Below are 13244 nucleotides of genomic sequence, written 5' to 3'. Positions count from 1 at the left end.
GTTCAAATCCATCTCCCTCTCTTCTAAGACAAGTATTTGTAAATTTGTAATGTTATAATGTGTACATGTCATTAATGTCTTTTTCCTTAACCCTTTACTCCACGATAGTATAGTTCATGTTTTCCCCCTTATCATATCTCTTAAGTCAAGAATACTGTGTCAAGCTTGAAATAGAAGTTGAGGCTGAGCATTTGTCTAGCAGGTACAAGATCCGCAGGCAAGCACAAGATCCTGGACTTCGTCCTTAGCACTGAGAAAATAAGCAGTAAGGAAAGGGTGGGGGGAAGAGAGGAATATTCTTACATAAGGCTAGCAGTGAATATTTGTTAAATAAGTGTTAGGCAGTTTATTGGGAACCAGAGAACTAGAAGTCAATCTCTGACACATTAATATACAAAGGTTCTACGAATACTGAAGTTGAGGGCGAATCAATCAGCGGAAACCTATAATCTGATGGTGAGGTGCTATTAAACCAGAAGCAGCAAAGGGAAGCCCATGACAATACAAACTTTGGGACAGCTCTCAGGATGGCCTGCAAAACAATGGGGCCAAGAGAATCTGCTCCATTAAGGAACTATACAAGAACCAGTGCAAGCAATTTACTGAAACCACATAGTTATGACTTAGGTAGTGACAGTAACTGGGTGAAAGGTTACATTTACATATGCTATTAACAGCTCCTTGACTCATCATTCTGTTCTGGAAACATTTACCTTTGCAAAAACCCATCCCAGCTTTCTCTCCTTGGCATTTCCCATACTAAAAGAAAGAGGGGGGAAAAAAAATCTCCAAAAAGTCTTTAGCTCCCTGGAAAATGTTTTAGAGACATTTCCCTCTGGTCGATTAGGCATCCAGTAATAGCTGAGTGAGGCAGGGGCCAGGAGAAAATGGCATATAACAGGAAGAAGCCACTTTGCTCCTGATTAAAGTTACTCAAGTGCAGCTGGAGAAGATGTCCACACCAGGACTTCCGTGCACTACAGGGTCTCCTGGGTTAAAGGACAAGGCCTGCTTTTATAATCCCCATCGTTAGTGCTTTACTTCCAAAACATTACAATCCATATAATTCTAAATTCTCTGGGGGGAAGGAAAGGGTTTATTAGTTTGCTATTAATTCCTTACTGTGGGCTTCTTTCAAGGAGGACTGGAGATTGATGAGCATGAGAAACAATCTGGTTTCCTTTCCCTCCATCAAACCTCCTCATGCAGAACGCAGCAAGAAGCTTGGCTCTGTTTCTGAGCGATGGGCACACCTACAATTTCAACAATGTCCTCCTGTTTACTGCCACCAGTTGTCTAAACCCCTGCCTACTACAGGAAGCCAGAAGCTGGTGCGGATTGTCTCCCAAGGTTAAAAGAATGGCGATTCCCAATCCCATACAGTTTATAGGCAGGGAATGGAAGCAAAGGGAAACATCAGCACTGGTAAGAACTGTGGCAAACTGAAACAAGAAACTGAAACCCCATGGAATGAGCCCTTCCAACAAATGTAAAGAGGTAGAGAAGAAGGATTGTAGGGGCGACCACAGGTCATTCTCAAAAACCCGTTAGAAATAATGCCTTAGAATTTACAGTTAAAATAAAAGACAATTAGCAAAACGACATTTAAAAACTAAACAGTAAAATGCCACCGGTAACAAACATCTGCTTTCTGCAATGGACTCCACACTGGTGCAAGCCTAAGAGAGAGGTATCTGGGCCTTTCCCCAAAGTACCGAAATGTGAGGATTAGCTACAATGACAAGGACTTTTTGCTGTAACAGGTAATGTAAATAAGAAAGACATGTATAACCTACAAAAACTGCTTTCTTTGAATCTTACAGTTATCATAGTAATTCAATATTGAGTTATCGCATTTAAAAGTTCCCAAACTGCAAAGGGTAGCATTCTTGGTGGTGTCTGGGTTGTGGATACAGGTACATTTTTTAAAAAAAAAAAAAAAAACAATATTTAAATACTCTAAAGTGCAAAAATTTTGGCACTCTCAATTAGTTTTTATGAAAGTAAAAAGTCATTGTCCTACAAATATGTTTAATGTATGTTTATTATCTCTTTAATCATGTGTATGTGTGTATAGATGTTCAGATGTGTGCAGGCACCAGTGTCGACCAGAGGTCTTAGGATCTCTCCGGAGCTTGAATGACAGGTAGTTGTGAGCTTCCTAACAGGGTTCTGGTAACCAGACTCCGGTCTTTTGCGAGAGCAACATGTGCTCTTAGTCCCTGAGCCATCTCTCCAGTGTCTACAAATACTCTTTCTAACACATCTTTTGGCAATGGTAAATGGATCCTGTAACAGCTTGCATTTGTAATCAGACATTTTTTTACTGTTGAAATGTCACCTGGTGAGGGCTACCCCTTCGCTGCTGTTTCTTTAGCTGTATCGTAGAGGACAAGCAGGCAAGACCCCCACTCTCAAAGTTGTACAGAGAAAAACAAAACGGTCTTTCCTGTGTGCGGCTGCTGTCTGCTGGGCCTGGCATCTTCTACGCTTTTAATTCTAACTTTGTGGTCCATGCAGCTCACAAGGAGCATCCCCTCACTGACAAGGGACAAAGAGGTTAGTTGGCATTGCTTTTCGACTCGCCTGGGTCACTCAAAGTTGTACTTTAATGTATTACATTGTTATTAGTCAAGTTCAATTCCTCCTGGTTCTTCTGAGCTGGTTCTCTTAAATTCTCTAGACAGGAGCCATGTGGAATCCTTGTTCCTCTCTTTAACCTTATGTCAGTCTAGGCCTGGTAGCTGCTGGAGCAGATATGTTCCACACGCACACAGCTAAAGGGGCTTTTGGTTTTTCATACTAAGAAAAAAACTCAAGATAGTTTGCACAAGGTCAGACTCCTCGGCACATATCTGAAACCTACAGAATTTCTGTTATCACGTGACTTCACGACAACAGTGCCAATAACTTTTTAATTTTCCTTCCCAACTAAGTATATCATATTCAAACTGAAACATTCCATCTATATAGAGCAATTCATGCAAATCTAACATAAAGACCGGCATCATACATATATTGTCAAAATCATCAACTCCTACTTACCATGGACACAGAAACAATCTCAAGTTTTAAACTAGTAATTCCCTGCAGTGACTGTCAAACACCCGAAACATGGGTAGTGCAACTAGGGAGTTGACATTTTAAAACTTTATTTCATTTTTTATTAATGTAAACAGTATTGGTGATGGCTCTCCAAAACAATCAAGTTAGCATCTCATGGACATCAGGAGATGAGAAAAAAAAATGCCTGGGTCAAAGAAAAGGACGACACCACTCACAGAGAGAGTAACAGAAAGAGTGACAATGGTCCCGGAAACCCCATTCCCACATGGCAGACAGTTGGGACCTGAACACCCGTTGACTCATAATGGAGGAGGCGAACTTTGGGCTATAAAACTGGAATCTTGCATATTGAACATTATATCTAATTTCTTTTTATTCTAACAGGAAAAAAATACTACCTCTACATTTGAAGGTTATCCGTGATATAAATGGTCTTGAGAAGAGACTATACAATGAAAACAGTATTTTCTTTTATTATAGATATGCAGAAATTTGGGTGACTGGTGGAGAATTACCTCTCAACATGTTACTAAAACAAATAACTCAGAAATCAACCATCTCCCTGTCTTAGGTAACTTGCTTGTGACCACCATAATTCTTGCTAGTACTTCAAGCTTTCAAAATGATTATCCTTCTTCTAATACTGCCTCCTCCTAAGTGTTCTCTACAGGGGACCCAGAATGTACCTGGTAACACAAATCCAACTGTGTCAATCCTATTTCGATCTTTACTGTCACCTACTGGCTTTCAGAATCAAAAACTGCCCTCAGCCAGTTCTGCTGTGCTGGGTGTTGTCACTTTGTGTCTATCTGTGGGCATGTCCCCTTCTAAAGTGTGTGTGTCCTTCTAAAGTATATGTGTTAAGCCACACAAAACTTCTTTCACCTCTATAGTTATGAAGATAATGTAGTGGCCTTGGGTTGAATTACACTTACTGATCTATTTAGCTTGTTTTACACAATCGTAATTTTTTTAAAAAAATATTTGAGCATTTCACATTCTGAGATATTTCATAAATGTAAATTGTAAGTACATCTCTTAAAATTCTCAACACCTGACAAACTCTGGCTTCCATCTCAACCTGAGAACACTTGGCTGGTTCCCCGGTAATAAGGGCTGGGTTTCCCGGACACCCACACCGGTCCTTCTTGCTCACATTCATTTCCTCGTTTACCCTATTCATTTGACTTCCATTCTCAGGTTCCTGGGGATCTGGAACATCTTTCAACTCTCCAAACATTCATGCTTCAGATCTTAGGGGACTCGCTTCCTCTGACATTTTCACTGACCACTGCCTACCCCCAACCCAAAGAATATAGAGGATGCTTTTACGCTTGAGCATCCAGGACCTGACATCCCATCCCATTTCCTGTGACCCTCGATACTTCTCTCATCATGAAACAAGTGGCATTGTTCTATGAATTTGTTTACAAAACTGACATTGAAATTAGGGGAGAGTAGCTATGTCTTTCTTGAGTAACGCCATATGTCAGTCTATGTAAACTTCAAGCATGTGGTAGAGAATTGATAAGTGTTTGTTGAATAAATGGCTGAACACAATTTAGATGAGGAATATCTACTTCAGAAAATTCTGGGTATATATTCATGTACGTCATGCACTACTTTTAATTTCAGCCCTTTGAATTGCCATTCCCTCCCACTCCCCACATTTAATGGCTAGTGAAGCTCAAAAGAGTCTCTTGGTTAGTGTAGCTCGTGTATCTATTCTTTTCAAGAGTTCATTTACATAAGTACTTCCATTAATCCCATTTTGTTGATGATAAAACTGAGTGGTCTGAAAACTTATATAACTTTCCAAAAATAAAGAACAGGTAAATACTTGGGGAACAACCCAGGCCCACCAGACTCCAAAGCCAAAAACTTTTAGCCATACCTTATTTACAAACAGATTATTTATTGTGCCCTGACCACATAAGGGTTAGAAATAAACCACAGAACTATGCATCTACCTTGCATTAGTTGCGGGTCTTCATCTCAGCATTATGAAATAATTAGATGTTAGGCATGATACAGGTTTATCTATAATCAGCACTCAATAGTCTTTAGGACCATAAATATGATGTTAGTCTGATCAGTATACCAAACTCCATTTTAAAATAAAACAAGAACAAACAAACAAAAGACCTATGAGAGAGATAATACAATGAATACAGGTTCTCCAAGTAGACTTGATAGCACACAAAACCAACAACATTTTATTCATAGACTGTCTGATCTATTTTTATATAGTTTAACAATTAGCTCTCCCAGCCTAAAGGAGTTAAAGGGAAGAGAGTTCCTACAGAACAAGAAGCTCTCAAGTGTGTTATTCATAGCTATTTCATCAAACCACACAGTTATCAAGGCAATGATAAGAATCTTTAATCTCATTTTATGAATAGGATAACAAATACACTGAGCTATAAGGGAGGCAGCAAAGATAAAACTACATCCCTCAGGCTGTCCTTCAGCCTGCCATGCCTCATTGTGTGGCTTCAATCAATTCTCAAAGGCCCATATGCATGCAGCATAAGAAACTCCACCCAACAGGTAGATATATACTCATTAGAACTAGGGAAAGAATCCATGTCATTACATCACATAAAATGCAACTTAGTTGGAAGGGAAGAGCCTGGACCAATCTTTTCCAAACAGACATCTTACTTATGCTATGTTCCAAGCTTAATAAGAAAGAATTGGTTTTAAAATAATTCTCACTGAGACTATTTTGACCTTTTTCAAAATTCAAAAGCATTCAGAATAAATTCTATTATCATCATCATCATCATTATTATGTGTTTGATTTGGTTGGTTTTGGTGTTTTTTGTTGTTGTTTTTGTTTGTTTGTTTTTTAGCTAAAATGCAAAGAAACGGGTTTCACTTAACTTAAGTCAAATTTGCAGAGACAACCCAGAGCTCATCCGACATTTATGTATCTGTGGTGGTCTGAATAAGAAATGTTTAGTGTACATAGGTTTACTGTAGTGGTATTTCATTTGTATTTTAATAAATAGAGCTTGCCTGAAGGTCAGTGCAAAGCAGCCACACTAGTCAGTCATACAGGCCAAGCAGTGGTGGCACACACCTTTAATCCCAGCAGCCACACTAGTCAGCCATAGAGGCCCGGCAGTGGTGGTGATACACACCCTTAATCAAGCTCTAGAGAGGAATATAAAGAGGGATGAGACAGGAACTCACTCTTTTTCAGTCTGAAGGTTTCACTGAGGTAAGAGCTCTCTCGTGGCTTGGCTGCTTTGCTTTTCTGATCTTCAGGTTGAACCCCAATATCTGCCTCTGGGTTTTTATTAGTCGTGCTATAGTTTAGTAGTTGGATACTGGGTCCCTGGTGGGTGGTGGTGTTTAAAAAGGCTACAGAAAGCATTGGGTATGGGACCCTATCTTTGAGAAGTTGTTTTTTGAGCATAGTGCTTAATCACAGCAACAGGAAAGCAGCTAAAACAGCGTTCAAGCATCACTCTGTTGAAAACTGTACATTTGTGGGTGGACAAGATGGCTCTGTGGGTAAAGGTGCTTGCTCTCAAGTGTGACACTTGAGTTTGTTTCCTAAAACCCAGCTTGTCCTGTGATTTCCAACTATGTGCCCGTGCCTCCCCACAATTAAATAAATTAATATAATACAGTTATTTTAAATTACGGTCATAAGAACAAAACAAAAATCCTACATTCTCTAGTTATTTTTTAGGCATTATAATTTTCTTCCCAAGTGCATGAGAAAAACATGGATGTGGACCCAAAGCCAATTGATGTTTTGGTTGAAATCATGACAGTCTTTTCATATTTACTTACCACATAATACACCCTATAGCAGGGGCTCTCAAGCGGTGAATCATGACCCTTTGGGGGACAAAGGACCCTTTCGTGTGGGTCACATATAAGATGTCCTGCACATCTGATTACATTATTAAGATACATAACAGCAACAAAATTACAGTTATAAAGTAGCAACAAAATAATTTTATGGTTGGGGGCCACCACAATCTGAGAAACTGTATTAAGAGTTCGCAGCATTTGGAAGGTCGAGCACCACTGTCTTATAGAACGCTTTTCTAAACTTTGACTCTAGAAAAATTAATTTTCCAAATGTACCTCTATTTAGTGAAATATGAGTAACCTTAGAGAACCTGGTATTTATTCCAATCTGTGAGGCAGCTTCACCAAATTATGATCAAAAAGGGCCTCGGATAGTACATTCTTGATAGTCACATACAGTTACTAGCCTATGTTGGATCCAAATAAAGATATGGGTGTCACTAAATGAGTTTAGAAAGCCCTTTAGGGCAAGAAATATATTCCACGTCTTGCTCTTTAAAGCGCCCAACAGACTGCGTTGCACAAGACATGGACTGGTGAAAATGTCTATTAAATTGGGAATACATGAATGACAGAATTTGCCATTTAATACAAAGTGTAAATCTGACTTTCTCAGTTCTTTCCCCTTAAGGCAGGTAGAAAGACATTAAACAATGACTCTCGTGCCTGTGATGATCAAGTTCAGATAGTACGCATTTGAACTCACTTTACCCGGATGAAGACTTGCAGGGCCTGGAGAGATGATAGCTCAGCGGTAAAGAGCCATGGCAACTCTTCCAGGCCCTGAGTTCAAATCCCAGTAGCCACATGGTGACTCACAAAGATGAAGATTTTCTTCCAAAATTAAATTTACATTTACTTGCAGGATGGAAACAAGACTGTAGAGAAAACAAAACATCCGAAGCAAACAAAGTTCTTCAGTATAAAGGCAGAGGCCAATAGTGTCTTCCTGGTAGTCGAATTCATGGGGATAGAGATTCACAGCTCGGACACAGGGTTTGCCGAGTAAAGGACAGTTTCAACTCTGAACACCATTAACCGCTTCCAGAAGACTCATGCTGTGCCTCTCCAGCTTAAAGAGCTCCAGGCCAAATCATTCAGAATCATCACCGTATCTAAGCTTTAGCACCGAACTCTGACCCCCAAGGCAGGGACCCAATAGCACGGAGGTTCACTAGACAAGAGACCTTGACTCAAAACCACCACATCACACCCCTAAATCGTCCCAACGGGCTCTAAGCAGAACAGCATATATTTTGTCCAGGACAACAGAGAGTGTGACGGGAGAGAGTACCAAGGCCACAGAGAGAAGGTGATCCAATCAGACTGAATTAGTATAGGAAGTGGCTGGCGGGTGCTTGACATTTGACATCCTTCCTAGCAGAGCAAGCACCCCTCCCTGGCATATTACACACATTCTAAGGCTGGCAAATCGGCGGGGAGAGAGCAGAGCTGGGCAGGCACCGCAGCGATGAGGACAGGTAATTCCCAAGCTTCCCGGCACTTGCCAGGACTTCAGTGCCCCAGTTGCTTTTCCATTGCCTTGTCGCTCTCAACCTTCGTGGCAGCCCCTACGACCCCCCAAACAAAGTCCTCAGGACCGGTCCAGGGTCCCGCGGTTCTCCCCACTATCACTTAGAGTTGTTCAAAATGGGACAAAAGCAAACCAAGGCGAATGAACAAAAGCGACCCAAAAGGCGAGGGCGCAGTTAGGGGCGACGGTGAGGACAGCAGGAGAGGAGAACGCGGTGGCGCTGACAACCACGGGACTGGGGAATGCCAGGAAGGCTCGGGACGTCAGATGCCCTGACCCCGGCAGCGCCGGAGGAAATCCACCACGGTCCCCGAGCCAGGAAACGGAGGGACCAGCAGCCCGATCCCCGCCCGGCCTCTGCCCAACTTCCGCGCCCCGCTCCGCGCCAGCCCCGCTCCCCTCCGCGCCCCGCACGGGTCGCACCAACCTGCGCGGCCGCAGGCTCTCTCCGGGACGGAAGCCCGAGCCCGCCGGCGGCGGGCGGAGTTAGTTGGAGGCTCCGGTTCCCGGGGCGGGGACAGGTTGAGCACGCGGCTCCGGCGGCTGTCCGGGCTGCCTGGCTCCCTCCTCCCCGGTCGCGCTCTGGGCTCCCGGACCTCCCGGTCCCTCCCCCTGGGGCGGCTCCCGGCTGCGCCCCTGCCTCCGCTCCGCCTCCAGCCCTCCCTCCAAGCCCAGCGCCGGCCGGCCAGCTCCCTGGTTGCGCTTGGCGGGTGTCTGGACTCACGTGCGAACCAAAGGCCCGAAAGTCTCTGGGACAACGCGGCGCCCTGGGTCCTTTCAGGCCACCCCAGTTCAGTGGCAGCTCCAGCTGAGTGGAGAGAGGCGGAGAATGATGCCCGAGTCGCCCTCCGCCCGGCTTTGGGCTCCGAGGCTGTTTCCTGGGGGGGGGGGGGGGGGGGGGTGTAGATCCTCCCTCCCATTCCGGGCTGGGGCTTTGCTAAACCGTGCGCACCCGGAGATAGGACGCCTGGATTCGAACCTTTAACAGAGGGGTGATTTCACTAGAAGTCACCTCCCGAATTCGGGCCACAGGCTTCCCGGCCAGTACCCAGAGGCATGCTTCTTCTGACTCCCCACCTCCACCTGGGGTGCCTTTCTGCTATGTCTTCCTACTCCTGAAGATCATTTGGTTTGGGCATGCAGGGACCTGTACCACAAGTAAGCACACAGGTCAACCAAATGAACCCCTCTGGATGTCACCCGAGAGCGAAAGAAACGGGGACGGATGACTTACAGCCGGAAATATTATGTACTTGTAGAGGCTTAGTAATGTGCATTACTAACCCCACACACAACTGAAAGGCTTTGAAGTAAAAATGGTATTTGACTCTCCCCGTGTGCGGCAGCTACTGGAGTGTTCATGGCGTCTAGTCTCTCAAAGTCCTCTCTGTTTCTTTCTTTGAGTCCCACCTTGTCTTTCATCTAACCTTTATCTCATCCCAGATGCAGCCCTGAACTACCCTGCTTCTCCAGCTAACCACTGGTCCCTCCAAGAAGCACCCCCTGCTTAGTTCTCTAGAGCTCTGTTGGGCAGGATTAGGGGTGTTGGAAGGAGGGTCACTGAAGATGGGGGAGAAGTCCTCAGAATGAGGCCAGAAAGAAGATGAAAAGAAAGAACTGGGGGAGCCAGGCCTGGCTCTTAAGTCACAGTGGAATTCACAGAAAGCAAATCTATCTCTCAGGAGGGTAACTACTGCAAAGGACTATCCCCCACCGTATTTCCGGGCAGCCATGGTGAGCCAGCGAGAAATCAGGTAGACCAGGCCAGTTTGAGCTCTGTTTCTCAACCCAAATTCCAAAACAATAAGTCTTTGATCCCAGACTCTCACCTAGAGATAAGAAATTCTTTGTGGAAACTGAATGTCATCAAAAGATGTAAGAAGCTGATTCAGCTCGTTCTCTTTCTCTCTCTCTCTCTCTCTCTCTCTCTCTCTCTCTCTCTCTCTCACACACACACACACACACACACACACACCCCAGGACTGATCTTTGACTTTAGGTGTCTAAGTTATTTCTTCACCCTCTTTTAAGCAAGATGTCATTGAGTAAGACACTCTTCTGTACTCTCCATGTACTCTCCATATTTATGGCCATTCATAAATGTGTGTTTTTCTCCAAAATAACTCAGTAAACAAAAAGCACAAACATTGTATGTGTTAAATGTAAAGAAGCCAGAAGCCATGTACTTTGGCTGTGGTGAGTTTATTTTTCTTTTCAAGTTCAGTTCAGTACCTTTTGATCCCAAAATATCTTCTTGTTCAGAAATGACTATATTTTAAATTTGTGCACAACTCTCTCTCTCTCTCTCTCTCTCTCTCTCTCTCTCTGTGTGTGTGTGTGTGTGTGTGTGTGTGTGTGTGTGTGTATGTGTGAGAGAGAGAGAGAGACAGAGACAGAGAGACAGAGAGAAAGAGAGAGAGGAGAGGGAGAGGGAGAGAGAACACTTGGGTTAAAATGTCTAAATGCATTGTCTCACACCCTCAAGCTCCTGGTGGATAGTCAATAGCATGAATACAAAGCCAGTTCTGTGCCTGGGTGTCCTCGTTTGGTTTCTGTTGCTGTAATAAGACATGCACAATAACCAACCTGGGAGGAAAGGAATTTTTTTGACTTACACATCCAGGAAAGTGTCCATCGCTGAAAGAACTAGGCAGAAGCTCTCCCAGAAACCTAGAGGCAGGAACTGAAGCAGGGACTACCACGGAGGAACACTCTCACTGGCTTTTTCTTCAGAGCTTCCTCAGCTTGCTTTTTTTTCTTTCTTTCTTTCTTTCTTTCTTTCTTTCTTTCTTTCTTTCTTTCTTTCTTTCTTTCTTTATTAAAAATTTCCACCTTCTCCCAGCCTCCCTCCCCTTCCAGCACGCCCTCCCTGTCTAGTCCTAAGAGCAGTCAGGGTTCCCTGCCCCGGGGGAAGTCCAAGGTTCTCCCCCCTCCATCCAGGTCTAGGAAGGTGAGCATCCAAACAAAGCAGGCTCCCACCTTTAAGATATCTTCCATGGATCTTGATTCTACTGCATGGAAGATGTCTTTTTTTTTTCAAAGTTTATTAAATTATAAAAGTTTCCATTTCCACCCCCCACCCAACACCCTCCCACTCCCCCCACTCCCTCCTCCTCCTCCCTCTCCATCCCTAAGAGCAGTCAGGGTTTCCTGCCCTGTGGGTAGTTCAAGTTCCTCCCCCTCCCTCCAGGTCCAGGAAGGTGAGTATCCAAACAGACTGGATCCCAAAAAATCCAGTATATGCAGAGGAAACAAGTCCCAGTGTCATTGTCAATGGCTTTTCAGAAAGACTCCGGGCCAGCCACATTCAGAGAATCCGGCCACATTCAGAGAATCTGGTTGGATCATGTGCTCGTTCAGTCCCAGTCCAACTGGCCTTGGTGAACTTTCATTAGATCAGTCCCTTTGTATCAGTGGGTGATCACACCCCTCGCGGTCCTGATTTCCTTTTTCATGTTCTTCCTCCTTCTGCTCCTCATTTGGACCTTGGGGGGCTCAGTCTGGTGCTCCAATGTGGGTCTCCGTCTGTATCTCCATCCATCGTCGGATGAAGGTTCCCTCTGGTCTTGCCTTCTTTGCTCACGTTCTCTTTCCCTCTGCTTCTCGTTTGGACCTAGGGAGTTAAGTCCAGTGTTCCAATGTGGGTCTCTGTCACTATCTCCATCCATCGCCAGATGAAGGTTCTTACTCAGTAAAGCGTTTTCTATGTCCATCCATTTGCATGCAAATTTCAAGATGTCATTGTTTTTTACCGCTGAGTAAAACTCTAATGTATATATGTTCCACACCTTCTTTAACCATTCTTCTATTGAGGGGCACCTAGGTTGTTTCCAGGTTCTGGCTATTACAAATAGTGCTGCTATGAACATAGTTGAACAAATGCTTTTGTGGTATGATAGGGCATCTCTTGGGTATATTCCCAAGTGTGGAATTGCTGGGTCTTGAGGGAGGTTGACTCCCAGTTTCCTGAGAAACCGCCACACTGATTTCCACAGTGGCTGCACAAGTTTGCATTCCCACCAACAATGGATGAGAGTTCCCCTCTCTCCCCATCCTCTCCAGCATAGGCTATCATTGGTGTTTTTGACTTTAGCTAATCTGACCAGTGTAAAATGGTATCTCATAGTTGTTTTGATTTGCATTTCCCTGATCGCTAAGGATGTTGAGCATGACCTTAAGTGTCTTTTGGCCATCTTGCTTTTTGAGACAACTCAGGACTATTTGCCCAAGAGTGGTATCACCCACAGTCAATAACAAATCAAGAAAATGCCCCACAGGCCAATCTGATGAGGACAATTCCTCACTTAGAGTCCCCTTCCCAGGTGACTCCAGCTTCTATCAAGTTGACAAAAACAAACAAACTCATCAGCCACTGGGGAAGCCACCCCATTCCTGTGATCAGGGAGCTACAGCTTCAGAACATGCCTGTCTGTATGCAGGCCAGCCATGAGAAGCCAAGCTTATCACAGTCTGCTCTTCCCTTTGAGAGAAAAGTCATCCCCCAAAAAGATAACATTAAATTTAGGTCCTTTCTGATATGGTAATCTTTCATTTTAATTTCACTTTAATAGTCTACATAATCTTAGTGCAAAAGGTGCACAGACAGCCCACTGGTAAAATATCCAGTTGTTTTCCAGAAAAACAAACAAAAATAAACAGACAAACAAAAGTCATATCCTGCAGCTAGGAATGAGAGGCTTATTTTACAGGGAGCAGCGGTGCTCCTGGGCAGTGTTTCAGAGTGGACGGAAGTGCACACTCCTCTGGAAACCTCCCCACTGTGTTTTCAATCTGCCTTCATGTGATAATTGTT

General features: G+C 43.9%; 1 protein-coding gene across 10 annotated transcripts in view; it reads right to left on the bottom strand.

The window, feature by feature from the left end:
• Positions 1-9005, bottom strand: part of Pam (peptidylglycine alpha-amidating monooxygenase) — a 286594-nt gene extending 277589 nt beyond the window's left edge. For 5 of the 10 annotated variants that reach the window (XM_085696112.2, XM_085696123.2, XM_085696126.2 and 2 more), the window contains exon 1: positions 8859-9004. The gene's annotated coding sequence lies outside the window, so the exon portion shown is untranslated. Of the gene's footprint in view, positions 1-8858 lie in introns of all 10 variants that reach the window. The other 5 variants (XM_085696100.2, XM_085696107.2, XM_085696114.2 and 2 more) reach the window with 2 other exon arrangements.
• Positions 9006-13244: the final 4239 nt, after the last annotated feature.

Source organism: Myodes glareolus, chromosome 1 (assembly GCF_982192425.1).
Source record: "Myodes glareolus chromosome 1, mMyoGla1.1, whole genome shotgun sequence".
Classification (NCBI taxonomy): domain Eukaryota; kingdom Metazoa; phylum Chordata; class Mammalia; order Rodentia; family Cricetidae; genus Myodes; species Myodes glareolus.
Note: the sequence above shows the minus strand (reverse complement) of the source record. Positions and strands in the feature narration are given on the sequence as shown.